The sequence below is a fragment of the Numenius arquata genome, chromosome 23, assembly GCF_964106895.1.
Source record: "Numenius arquata chromosome 23, bNumArq3.hap1.1, whole genome shotgun sequence".
In the NCBI taxonomy this organism is placed as follows: domain Eukaryota; kingdom Metazoa; phylum Chordata; class Aves; order Charadriiformes; family Scolopacidae; genus Numenius; species Numenius arquata.
Genome location: NC_133598.1, coordinates 5,315,539 through 5,328,856, shown reverse-complemented (window position 1 = coordinate 5,328,856; position 13,318 = coordinate 5,315,539).

Below are 13,318 nucleotides of genomic sequence, written 5' to 3'. Positions count from 1 at the left end.
CCTCGAGGGGAACGTGCCGGAGCTGCTTTCTGCCCACCAGACGTGGTTGGAGCAGGAACAATTCGCCGCTCAAAGCGCTTTGGGGGCCGAGGGTTTCCGTGCAGAGCGAGCAAAGCTTTCGCCAAAGCTCGGTACAGACGGAAGCATAGCACAGATTCCCTTTTTTCTTTTTTTTTTTTTTAATTAATTAAATGCAATTGCAGGGGCGAAAAGCACGCAGGATGGTTTGTTTTAACTTTAACATCCTTTGGAGGTGCTGGAAATGGGATTTCTAGGAGGGTGTTAGTAGGGCTGGGTGGAGCCTCCCCATCCAAACCGGGAACAGGTCCCGGCTCACGAGGGGTCACGGATCCTTCACCGGGACAAGCAAAGCCAGATGATGCTGCAGCAGGGGCTGCTCAGGCACCACGGGGGGATGATGACCCTGGGGTGCAGAACCCCAAAGATGAAGCACCACGGGAGCAGACAGACCAACAGCCAGGCTGCCAGCTCCCCGACCTGCATCCTTCACCCTCAGCTCCGTTTTCCCACCCTGGGTGTCCCAAGGAAACCTCTCACGAGCAGAAGACACAGGGAAGCAAACCACGACCCAGCGGCTGCCTTTGACCCAGGGTAACCTGCAGAAGGTATTGTTAAAAGCTTTCCGAGACCTGGCCGGCTAAAGAGCAGCAGCAGACAGAAAATCGACGCAGGGAACAGCTGCCGCGTTTGGGGGGAGTTTTTTACGTGGAATAATCCAGCCAAGCGCTCGAGCGGCAGAGGCAGGACCTGACACAGTGGATCACGTTCCCATCCTCGGCAAGGATCTCTAGCCAAAACCGACCAAAAGCTCTGAATTTGTGGGTTTGGGGAGAGGACAATGGTTGGGTTTTATTTTGTTTGGGGTTTTTTTTTTATTTATTTTTAAATACATCTCTTAAAAAGAGAAAGGATGTCATGGGAAAAGCTGGTTTACAGTGTTCCCCCCTTGTCCCACCTGTGCAGCCTCAGGGACATGGTGAGGGGTCTGGAGAACAAGTCATACGAGGAGAGGCTGAGGGAACTGGGCATGTTGAGTTTGGAGAAGAGGAGGCTGAGGGGGGACCTCATTGCCCTCTACAACTCCCTGAAAGGAGGGTGTAGAGAGGTGGGTGTTGGCCTCTTCTCCCAAGGGAATAATGACAGGACCAGAGGAAATGGTCTGAAGTTGGGGCAGGGGAGGTTTAGATTAGATATTGGGAAGAATGACTTTCCTGAGAGAGTGGTCAGGCACTGGAACAGCCTGCCCAGGGAGGTGGTGGAGTCACCATCCCTGGAGGGATTTAAGGAACGTGTAGACGTGGCACTTCAGGGCACGCTCTAGTGCCTGAGATTGTTGGTTTGTGTCTGCGGGGGGGGGTTTTGTGGGTTTTTTTGGTGTGGGTTTTTTTTGTTGTTGTTGTTTGTTTGTGTGGTGGGGTTTTTTTGGGGTTTTTTTTTTTTTTTGGTGGTTGGACTCGATGATCTCAAAGGTCCCTTCCAACCGTGAAGATTCTGCGATTCTGTGACCTGGCTGGGGCGAGGGATTCCAGGATCCCAGAGGAGCCCATTCCCATGCAAGGAAGGGCTGGGGTCTGCTTCTGCCCACTGGGCACCCCAACAGCAGCCTGTCCCTGCACCGTATCGCTCAGGTCCCAGCGGTGCCATCGTCCCCTCTGCTGAAATCTCCCCCGCAGCAGCATTCCTGGCAGAGAGTTTCCTCCCTCGCTCCACAGCCGCACAACCCGAGAGGCTGCAATGAGAAGGGAGGGAGGGGGATGCTCCGTAATTAAATCCCTGGGATGCTGGTGTTTCAAATCCACCCCCCATCTAATTTTCATTCTGCCCATTGCACACACAGCGGGTGGGCACCCTGCTCGCCCTCCTCCCGGGAGGACTCTGCTGAAGAAGCCCATTAGTGCTCTGCGGTTTCTTTTCAAACTCAGTGACAGCAACCAGGGACCTCCAGAGCAAAACCACCTCCGGGGGCAGAGCTGGTCCTCACGGGACCACCACATCCTGCAGCCCCCAAGGGCCAGGAACGCCCTGCACCAGCAGCAGAGATGCCTTGGCTGGACTCCCAAGCACCTTTCTGGGGAGAACAAGTGTGGAAGGAGCCTCTCAGGAAGCCCTTTGCTGCAGGGAAACTTGTGGCTCCAAGGATCCAAGCATTTCCAAGGGTTTTCCCGCTGGCCCTACAGCAAAGGGCAGGCTTTGAGCATCCTGCGTGCCCTGGAGAATCCTGACTGAGGGATGTGAGTGAAGTTGGGTACGTGCAAAAAGACAAATCCTCCTCCCGAGCTGCCCTGAGCTGTTGTCTGCTTTAAGATCCCTCAGCAAGGGATGGACATGCCTCTTTCTTCCCGGGCAATGATTCAGCCCATCTAAGATATAAATTGTCCCTGGAAGATTCCTGTCCTTCTCCATTGACTGGAAGGAGACCAGAGCAGCTACATTATTCATAGAAACATCTCAGTCTGACGCCCGGGGTAGAGATGCAGCTTCCAGAGCAGACACCGAGCACCCAGCAACCTCGCTGCTGGTTCCAGCCTTGACAGATCGCTCAGAGAGACCAAATCCAGGTTCATCTCCCCAGCCCTGGAGCTCTGCCTCCATCAGTGGGTGCTCAGAGAGAGCACCCCGCAGCACCTCTGCTGCTAATGGGGATCCCATCACCCCAAAAGCACCCCTGGGATTGCAAGCAGGGGGGAGCAGGATGTGCCCCAAGGAGCTCATCACCTATACGTGGATTTAACAGGGCAAAGCCTCCTGCATCCAGGCCGTGAGTTGCTGCGAGGGAAGCTCCAGCCCAGATTTCCTGGAAGGCTACAGCGTTCTTTCAAGCATCCCTTCACGGGAAGCCTGCGATGGATGAATGAGCAAACGGGTGAATGAGCTTCCCCGCGAGAAAAGCTGCTCCGTTTCTCCAGATCTGGGTCATCTGGTCAAGGCGAGGGCTGTGAGCTGGTTGAATAACTCCGGTGCATCTTCCAACGTGGGGAAAGATAACAGCCATCCCACCCTGCTCCTCTGCAACCTTGCTCTGGAGCAGGTTGCATGTGGGGAGAGAAGGGAGACAGCCAGCGCTGCTCGAGGCCATAAATTAACCTCAGGGTTTCCTAATGGGACCCTGATTTATCTCCTGCCTCTGTCTGAACTAATTGAGTTCATTCCACTCGGTGATTCATGCCATGGAAATGGGTTCCAGAGAAAATGGGACCTCAAGCGGCTTCAGCAAATCCCTCGCTTTATTAGCCAGGGAGCCGTAATGCTTTTAAAACAAGGAGATTTTCAAAAGCAGCAGCCAGCCCCCAGCCCATCAGTCACTGCCAGTGGCCGCAGCTCAGATTTCAGCTGGGGCTGCCACATCCATCCCTTCCCCAGCCAGGGCTGCCAGGAGGCAAAATAAGGGGGGGTTTGTGGCCCCCAGCCCTGCTGGAGGTGAGCAGGAGGTGATGGGGGGCTCAGCCAACCCCCAGAACGGAGGCAAACGGGTCCCCAAGGGATGGGGAGGGAGGTGGGTGAAGGAAAAGCCACCTCGAGCCGCCCTGACCATCCTCTGATCAGCACAAGAGACGAAATGGGGGCTCGGTTGAATTCTTTGCACCTACACGCCGGGACGCTCGTCCCCGGCTCCGACCCCCATTTCACCCCAAAACCCAGCCCCCAAGCTCACCCCAAAGCATCGCACCCTCCTTCTCCTCTCCATCCTGCCGCCTGCGAGAGCGTTTCCCCAAATCTCCCGACTTTCCCACACTCGGCTCAGCCCATTCCGGCAGAAATTGAGCCAAAAAAACCCCAAACCAAGGCAGTGGCGGGGAGGGTGCCCTCTCTTCCCCCCCCGCCCCGGGCCCTCGCCTCCCGCCCCGCACACACGTGCGTGTTTGTTGTGCTGTTTGTGCAGGGCTGAGCGGACACAGGGGAAGGCTTTTGGCGACAGGAATGGCAGATAATGGTTTGTTTGCTTTCAGCATGTCTCGCGTGTCCCCGGGGAGTCTGAAGGCTCGGCCTCTAGCATCCCCCCCCCCCACGGTTCCCTCCCTGCTCCTCCGAAGCGGCGAGGATGGGGCTGGGCAGCTCTTGGAGACCTTAGAGCCAACCGCCCGTGGTTTATAAAGAGATATAAAAATATAAAGACCTATATAAAGCCTCCTGCGCTTGTGTTTCCACATCCCACGGTGCTGGCAAAGCCCCTGCCAGCCCAGCACGGGAACTCTCCAGGTCTCCAAATCCACGTGCAGACCTGCTCCACCTGCATCCTGAGCTGTGGCCCCTTTGAGAGCATCCCGGGGCTCTTTGCCTTGGCCACGCCGCAGCCACCAAGCGCCCCCAGGAGATGCTCACCCCAACACAGGCGCCGCTGCTCCCGGGTGGATTTTCTGCTCTCCCGCTTGCCCAGCCCTGCTGTTGCAAACGCCAGCTGCCTTTGTGTATTGCTGTCATATTATGGACCTCATTAAAACCCTTCTAGAAGCCAGAATAAAATTGCCTTTACCAATTTCCTCCTTGTCCTCGGCGTTGTTTACTTACTTGGAGAATTCCAGCAGGTCTGAAAGGCTCTCTTCCCTGCGGAGACAGCGCTGCTCATCCCAATCAGATTACCCTTATCCAATTGATCTTCATTTATCTGACCTTTATAAAGCTCTCACCTGATTGCCAGAGCACAAGACGTTTGCAACGTACGGTTTCCTTCCTTTTCCCTCCTTGGTTCTGCTCTGTACGGGCAGCAGACTCCCCAGCAAAGAGCCACTAAACCTGCCATGACCCATGGGGGAAACAGTTAATTAAAAAAAAAAAAAACAAACCCAAACGTTATAATTGATTGAGCTGAAGGGGCTGGGTATGGGCAGGGCGAGGTGTTGGGGGAGGGGGGAGGAACAGAGCTGAAGGCACCACTCACGTATGGATGCTATACATCCAGCGGTGCTGGGTTAGCAGAAGTTGGGGCACGAAGCCCAGGGGCTCCCACCCGAAAGGGAAGAGCGGGGCAGCTCCTTTCAGCCCGCTCCTGCAGATGCTCTGGGCTTTGCGGCGAGGGCCAGAGGCTGGCTGATTTGCATAGGGAATGAAGGCAGCAATTAGTCTACCTCATCATCTCAGCAGACTGGGAAATTAGCTCCCTTCTGATTCAATCACAGTTGCTGGGAAGAGGCTCCAGGGACACGGGGAGGGAAGGCGGCCGCACCGAGCACCCGCTCCAGAGCCACGTCGGGTTCAGCCGAATGGGGACGAGAGCCACCATCCCAGTCATCCCAGTCCCACACCAGCACACTGCGCTCACCCTCCAACACACACCCTCCTCACCTCCAGGCCCCTCTCTGCCAGATCCCGCATGGATGAAACGCGGGAAGCCTCAAGCACCCCCTTTGCTCGTGGAAGAAGTCAAACCCAGCCCCAGTTTGGCATTTCCCCAGGGACAACAGCTCCCACTTCATCCTCTTGCTGGGGGTGGGGAGATTCCCAGGGGGACAGCAGATGTGTCTGCCCACATCTCTCACCCCCAGCCCGCTCCCTCCCTCAGCTCGGAGCAGTAATTCTCCTTGACGATTTATTCCCTGCAGGAATATTAATGAGGCTGGAAGGCGCAGAGAAGCCCCTCTCCCCATCGCACCCCCTACCCCCCCTGGGAAGCTTCACCTTGATGAGCGCTTTGCTGCCAGGCACTGATGGGATCCGATCTCCTGCGGGGAGATGGATGCAAATGCATTTCTCCCAACCACAGCGCTGCTGGTTAATGCATCCAGCAGAGCCCTGGGAAGGACCCACCGCAGCTCCGAGGCTCCAACCTTCACCACTCCCAAAAGGGTAGAGCAAGGAGCTTGTGAGCTTTCCAGAAGAACATCCCAGTAACACTGAGAAAAGTTTTGCTTCTACATCAGGTGCAATGCCTTTGCCGTCCCAGCATCATCTCCTGTCTCCCATCTGCCTTAAAAGTCCTTAATTCGAGCCAGCTGGGCTCAAACCCTGCAGGGCTTCCCACCTCTGGGCTCATCAGCTCAGGCTGTGGAGGTTCCCAGTGTCCTCCAAAACGGGAGATCTAGGGAAAAAGCAAAGGGAAGGGGTCTCTATTGGGTGACACAAAGGCTTAAACCCCAGGTTGTCCCCAAGCCAGCCTCCTGAGGGTGTCTGAGTGGAAGGAAGGGTTTGGGGTCCGGCCATGAAGCATCTCCCGGAGCAGCACATGGGGTCACGGCTCTGCTGCCCCCCAAGCTGAGTCCCCATCAGCTCTCCAGGCAGAACCCCCCTCATTTCCCACCTCTCCTCGCAGCCCTGTGATGGCACCCAATCTCCAGCCCCTCTCCGCTCTCCCCAGGAGGTTTCTTGTCCCGCTTTTGTGCACAGATGCGCAGGGGAGGAGATGAAAAGGAGAGGATGCTGCAGCCGGGGCGCTGGAAGCAGTTGCCATAGGGACAGTATCTCTGAGCGGCAGCTCGGGCTTCATTTGCAACCCTGGCCTCCTCTCCTTCCCTTTTCTCCCTTTCCGTATCTTTGTGAGGAACCCGATTTGGCAGCTCTGCCAGGGCCAAATCCCCCCCTTGTCCAGGGGAACGCTAGGTTGGTGTGGGAGGAAAAGGCTGGATGCCGGAGAGCGTCACTCCGGCTGGCCGGCTGGCTGAGGTCTGCTGGGGCGAGCATGGATGGGAGCGCAGAGAAACGTGGCCAGACAGCTCCCGAAAAAACCATATCCCTCGATGAAAGAGAAAATTCGGGCTGTAGATATCCAGTGGTCAGAGCTGCACTGACCCCTCCTCGCCCCCCAGGGTGGAAGAGCAGCCCCTGCCCCGGCCGGGAAAGCCCAAAGTCACCCCAAATCCCGAGGGAGGCAGCACCTTTTGCCCTCGCTAAAGGTGACGGGGAAGGGCCATCCATCAGGGAGACGGGGCCGGAGGAACCACATGGCGATGTGAGGAACGGGGCCGTCGGGGGTCACTTGAGACCCCCCTGTTAGCTGACATCATCTACGGCATCATTATCCCCGGGGAAACGAAGGCGGCTCTCTGGATCTCTTTGTTTCCCCCTAAATGCTCCAAAATGTTTTGCATTTTAATCAAAAGCAGAGGAGATGGGAGCCCCCTGATGCCATGGTACCTGGCTCTGTCCTTCCACTCTTGCAGGCTGGGTTGTTTTGGGGAGAAAATGGAATTATATTTGAGCGCTCTCTGCTCAGGTTTGCCATACATCCATGAGAACAGGGCACCATCGGATACCAAAGGGCTTTAGCCGCCGGGATGGACAGTCACCGCGAGGAAGGGTCCGAGTTTGTTAGGAAGCTGTAATCTGGTCGAATTTACTACCCTGTTTATTACCTGGCTTTGAGGAAATCTTGGAGAAAAAGCTTCATTTCACCCCGGGAGGAGGGATTCATCGTTTCCCTTTTCTGAGCAGGGAAAGGGTGCTGGGTTGGGCTGGGCTGGATGGTGTCGGGGGGCACCAGGATCTACATGGGAGTGGAGGAAGGTGTGGGAAAGGCATTCCAGCCCCTCTGACCCGCTCAGCGGCTGATGGAGATTTCACCAGCGACTTCAGCGAGAGCAAAACCCACCAGGAGACTCGAGGGAACGCTGGGGAGAAGGAAAATAAATGGGGCTGGAGCGTTGCAGCTGTTCTGCACGTCCCCGGCAGATTATAACCATCAGGGCTGGTTTACCCCCTCGCCCCCACACTGCCGGAGCTGCTCTCCCCTGGACCAGCCTCGCAGAAATCTCCTCACGCTCCAGGAAAAGGGCTCAGAACCCCCTCCCCAGCCCCTGCCCTTTTCTTCCTGCCCCGAACCAGCCGCCCCCTGCTTTGCTCGCTGCCACAAGTGCCTGGAAAGGGGAAATGAAGGTGATTTAAAGACTCGCAACCTTTCGGGCCGGTGCCCCGGGGAGGCAGGATGAGTGATGGGCAACGGGGCGGTCGCAGCGATGGATCTTGCTGTCGGAAAAGGGCTGGGAGGGGGCCGAGCTGTGGGAAGTGGCCCACGTGCAGGTGGGATGGCACCCGATGCGTTCATGAGTCTGGTAGCAGAGGTTTTGGGGAGCAAAGAGGGGAATCTCATCTTCAAATAGGAGCCTCGGCTGTTTCCTGGCAGCTGGGAGCAGGGACCAAGATTTGCTGGCTGGGTGCCCTCTGGGTTTGCTGAAGTTTGGCTGGGGAGGAGACCAGACGCCCTGCAGATGGCCATCCCGTTCCAGCAAAGCTGAGCGAGCCCCCAAGGCTGTGTTAGTGGCCGGGATGGCTGGGTGTCACTGTCCTCATGACAACCTGCCGATGTGCCTGTATGGAGCCATAAAACAGCCCTGGGACCGGCAGGGCAGAAAACAGCCTGATCTGCAAAACCATATTTCCAGTTTCACCAATTAATAAATAGAGCCCCAGTATCTCTAAGCACATGGCAAATAAACAGCTTTTCTTTCCAGATATCCGTAAGAGAGGCAGGGATTAACCTCCCTGCTTTACACATGGGGAAACTGAGGCACGGCAGAGCGAGCAGCTGGTATTTCTAACACAACCACTAATCTCATCCTGGCTTGGTGCAGGCCAGATGCTGGGAGAAGGGAAGAGGGAGGCAAACCCCCCTCCGTAACTTGTCTGGGCTATGTGCATTCTGAAAACCAGTTGGAAAAGCATCTCACAGTTGGACTAGACGATAGCTGTAGGTCCCTTCCAACTGAAATATTCTATTATTCTAGTCTATTATTCTATTCTATTATTCTATTCTATTCAAGGGCTAAGCATTGAAGCAATTAAAATAAACATTGACTTCCAAAACAATAATAAAACCAGCAAAAAGCCCGGCTATGAGTCAAGAAAAAGCACACCCTCCTTCCAATCCTGCTTCAGCCCACACCTCCCGCCTTGCTCCGTCCTTATCGATGCCACGACGGATTTGACATTCATTTCCTCTTAACAGCAGAATTCTTGATCCATCAGCAACAAAACTGAATCAATCAGTTCCCAAAAGCCGGGCTGGTGAGAAGAAAGCCAGCCCTGCCCCTGGCATGTGGAATCAATCAATACCTTAAGCAGAAAAATATTGATAATGTTGCTGCCGCGGACATATTTATGTCCTTTATTATATGTGCCACGAGGAGCAATTTTTCTCCCCCCTGCCTGGCCCTGCCAGTGTTATTTTAAATTGCTCAAAATCTTCCTTCTTTCTCAGGGAGGGAAACCACGGTCTATTTTTACTGTCTCACGATTTTGCCATGGCTCCATCCCGAGGAGGGATCGAGTTTCCCGGACATCGTGGTCTCCGCTCGCCGGAGATTCCTTCGGTCGGTCCTTATAAGGAACCAGAGATTCATCTCAGCCGCTACCATGAATCCCCCCTGCTGCCGTCAGGGTGATGGATCACGCTGGAAAGACAGTTAAAGAAAGAAAAAAGGAAAGGGAGGGAGGCTGGGAGCCGTCAGGCTGGGGATTAGCAAGTGAAAAAGGCGGGGGGGGGGGGGGGGGATGGAGAGAGGCATTAGGAGAAATTACAGGCATGGAAATCAAGGAGTGTAATGGAAACCAGATTGGGATACTTTGATAGTAACTGAAATCAGGTTTTTTTGTGAGTTTGGGGAATGCTGGATCCCTCCTACCCCAGATTTGTGCTTTTGGGGATGCTTTGAGTCTTCCCCCAGGTAGGTGCCCAGCAGTGATTTAATGCCACATCCACAGCTCGAGGGTAGCTGGGGGCTAAATACCGAGCGGAATTTCTGCCAGAGAGCACCAAGGTGGCCCCGTGGCCTCAATTCATGGTCACCCAGCCACATCTCCAGTGTGTCCCCGAGCCCTTCAGTCCACCCCATTGCCCTTCACATCCCCAGCGCTGGTGGTTCATCCTTCCCTGATCCACCAGCACTGCTGACACCAGTGGGCTGCGTCCATCCCAGTACGCACAGAGGGCTGGGGTTTGATCCTGCCCCAACCAGCGCTGGAACGGTGGGATCTCCCTCTCCAAGCCAGGAGGGCAACATCCGAACTGCCTGGATTGGATGCTGTCGTCTGACCAAGCTCCATCCCCATGGGAATAACTGAGCCTCCGTCCCCATGGGAATAACTGAGCCCTCCCATCCCCATGGGAATAACTCCACGCAGAGCAGGGACATTGATTTTTCAGAGCGCTCCCCCTCTATCACAGGCTGCACCCCGAAGCACAGCGCAGATCGGATGAGCACGCACGAGACTGGAGTAAGGGAAAAAGGGGAGGTATTAAGGGCGGCCCCTCCCCGGCTGTCTAAATCGAGAGAGCAGTTTTCCCCTGAATGGTAAAACTCTGCCGTGGGCGTACGAGCCCGGAGCCACTCGGCGTTTACTACGCTTCAGCTGGGGAAGATGCTCGGCAGTTTTTAAATTGCGGTTCGAGATGGAGCTGATCTCCCCATCCCTCCGTCGCGGAGAACAAATAGATGGTTTCGGAGCCGGCAGAGGTGCCGAGCGGAGGGTGGGAGCGAAGAGGGAGAGCCGACCTTGGCCTCCAGCCTTCAAAGCTTTTAAGTGCCTAAATCCCATCGATTGCCAGGAGAACCAGGGGCCCAAGGACCACGGGAGCCCTCGGCTTCCTGCGCTCTCGACATGGGCTTGGCTCTTGCCAAGTGGCCTGAGGTGCAAACTTCTCAGCAAAGCTGGCCCAGAGAGTTCCAATGAAACAATTTCTTCTCCTCCTTTATCCTTTTCCATTGAAAAAAAAAAAAAAAAAATAACGATTTTTCTAAAAGGTGCCTTATTGCCACAAATTCCACCCCACATTGAGGAAAGCCCCAACGGCTCCCATTGAAGTGAAGCCCTTCAGCTGAAGTCAGCGGCACTAACCCCACAGCCCGATTTCCACCCCAAATTTCCTCCCTTTCCCCCTCAAAAGAGACTTTTCCCAGCACAACATGGGCAGTGCAGGGTCACCCCCATCTTCCCCCGGAACAGCCGGGCTCTGCCACGCACCAGGACCCATCCCCAGCTCCAAAACTGGTCCCAGCCCATGGTCATGGGGGCCCTTTTGCTCCCCCCGAGCTTTTCCTTGCAGCCCTTTATTTATGCGATGAACAGCCGGGATGATATTTTCCCAATGTGTATTATTTATTCATCGTTATTTATAACTTTCCATTACCGTGTTACTGGCTTTGTCGGGAAAGTAATTACCTATGCTTTTTAGTAAAATCAATAAAAAGTTTGAAGGCTGGAGCTCGCACCGAGTGTTTAACTTGTGCCGGGTTTTGGTGGTGGTGGGGGCTCTGGTGGGTCCTTGCAGGGGGTGGGAGAGGGGAAAAGCGTCGCCGGGATTTGCTCGGACACCTCTGGCCTCTGGAAGCAGTTGGGGGAAGAAGCCCTGGAAAAGCTTGAAGAAACAAGGAGGGGGAGAGAGAGAGACGGCTGCTCCAAGGATGCTGCCTGCTCTGGCCTTGAGAGGGACTTAATGCAATATTTCACCAAGCTGTAATTGGGCTTTTGCTAATTAAACCTTCCCTTTGCAGGGGCGAGGAGGGACGCCGGCGCACGGCTGTCTCTCTCCCTGGCAGCGATGCCGCCTGGGCGCCGGCAGCCCCTCGCTGCCCCTCCAGTGGGGGAATCCCCCCCATGGGTGGCACCCCCCTCCCTCTTCCCCAGCCTGAAGGGAGGCTGGGAGCCAACAAGAAAACCAGAAGCCCTTTTTTTTTATGACAAACGGGCTGTTTGCAGCCAAACTGCCCCCCCAACCTGCTCTCAGCGAGGCAAACCCAGCAGCGCTCTGCCAGCCCACGCGGCATCATCCCACCGGGGGCAGAGCGGGACCCGCAGCATCGCTGAGACCCAATTTTGGGCCCCCAATTTGGGGCTCGTGCCACCCCAGGAGCGTGACCCATGGCACAGGGAGCCGACTGCGGGGGGATGTAGCTTTTGGTTGACCTTAAGAGTTGCAATAGGGGAGAGTGCCGTCTCCCACCGGCAGCCTAAAGGATGCTCCCCCAGCAAATAAACCCTTGGAGCCTTTGGTTTTAATTCCGAGAGGCGACAGCAGACTTTTAAGAGGCTCTTTGTCATCTCATGGAGCCAGGAAAGGGCCACAACCTTTTTTTGGGACGGGAAAAAAAAAAAAGAAAAAAAAAAAACAAAACCAAGAGCGTGGGGGGATATTTAATGAAAAGCGCTAGCGAGTCCCCTCACCAAAGGAGCCGCGGAGGGTTGGGATGGGAGCAGAAGTTTTCACTTACCTTCGCTGGCCACTGGCCCAGCCTCGTGCAGATGCAGCCCAGCTGAGCAGCCGTCTCTGCCTGCTCGGCTCAGCTTTACATCACCGGTACCGGGATTTTTCCGCGGTGACATCGGTCGGGGTGGTGGCAGGGAGGGAGTGGGGGGGGAGGCTCAGGGACCACTTGCCCCAAGCCCTGCATCCCCGGCAAGTGCATCCCGCGATGGGAGGCCACAGCCCAACACCCTGTGGGATGGAGGGATTTATCGAGGGGCCAAGGAAAGTAGCTGGGTTTGCCCCTCGCTGTGGCAGAAATGCAAAGGCAAATTAATTGCGGGAGACACTGCTCCCTGTTCCCCCCCCCCCCGCTGTGTGTGCAGGCAGCTTTGCCCCATTTCCATTCATCGGTGCGTTAAAATGAGAGGGATGCTTGGCTTATCGCCCCCCCCCCCCCCCCCCCTTCCCTGCTCCTCCGACCTGCGGGTGGGCATCCCGCACCCCACAGCCTCGGGGGCATCCTGCCCTGTCCCCACCTGGCCCCGGCATGGTTTTCTGGCCGGCAAACCCGTCACCATGTGGCTCACACATGTGTTCCCACACCTCCGTGCCGGAGAACAAACGGCAGCTTTGGCTTCGGTTTCATCTTATTAAAAGGCAAGGCTGCGAACGAGGGACTTTCCTTGAACCCCTTCCCGGCCAAGCAGCCGACCTCGTGTACCTCAGGAGGTCGATAATTCGCTTTTCAAGAGGAAACCCAGCCGAGGTCTGCTCAGCCCCAGGTGCTTTGCTGCCCGGAGGGGAAGATGTGACCCAAGCGAAGAGCCCAAAGGGTCATCAGGAGCCGGGGGCCTGTAAATGGTCATGGTGGTGGCCTGGACCGAGCATCGCTACAGGGAACCCCAAAAGCACCTGCAAAGCTTGGAGGGGTGAGGAAACGCCTGGTGTTGGTGGGAAACGAGGCCAAATCTACTGTGCAGTGGACAAAGTCAGGGAGAGAAGGCGTCTCTCCTCCCTCCTGGTCGCAGGAGCCTTCCCGGGGGGCCAGCGACAGCTTGTCTGGGCTGTTTCCAGCTATCCCCCCCCTTTCCAGCGCCACCAGAAAACCCACTGCATTTTTCCAGCGAGCCCCACAAAGAGCGTTTCTGGCTCTGACACACCAAGGCAGGGTCCTTGCCAGGAAGGGGG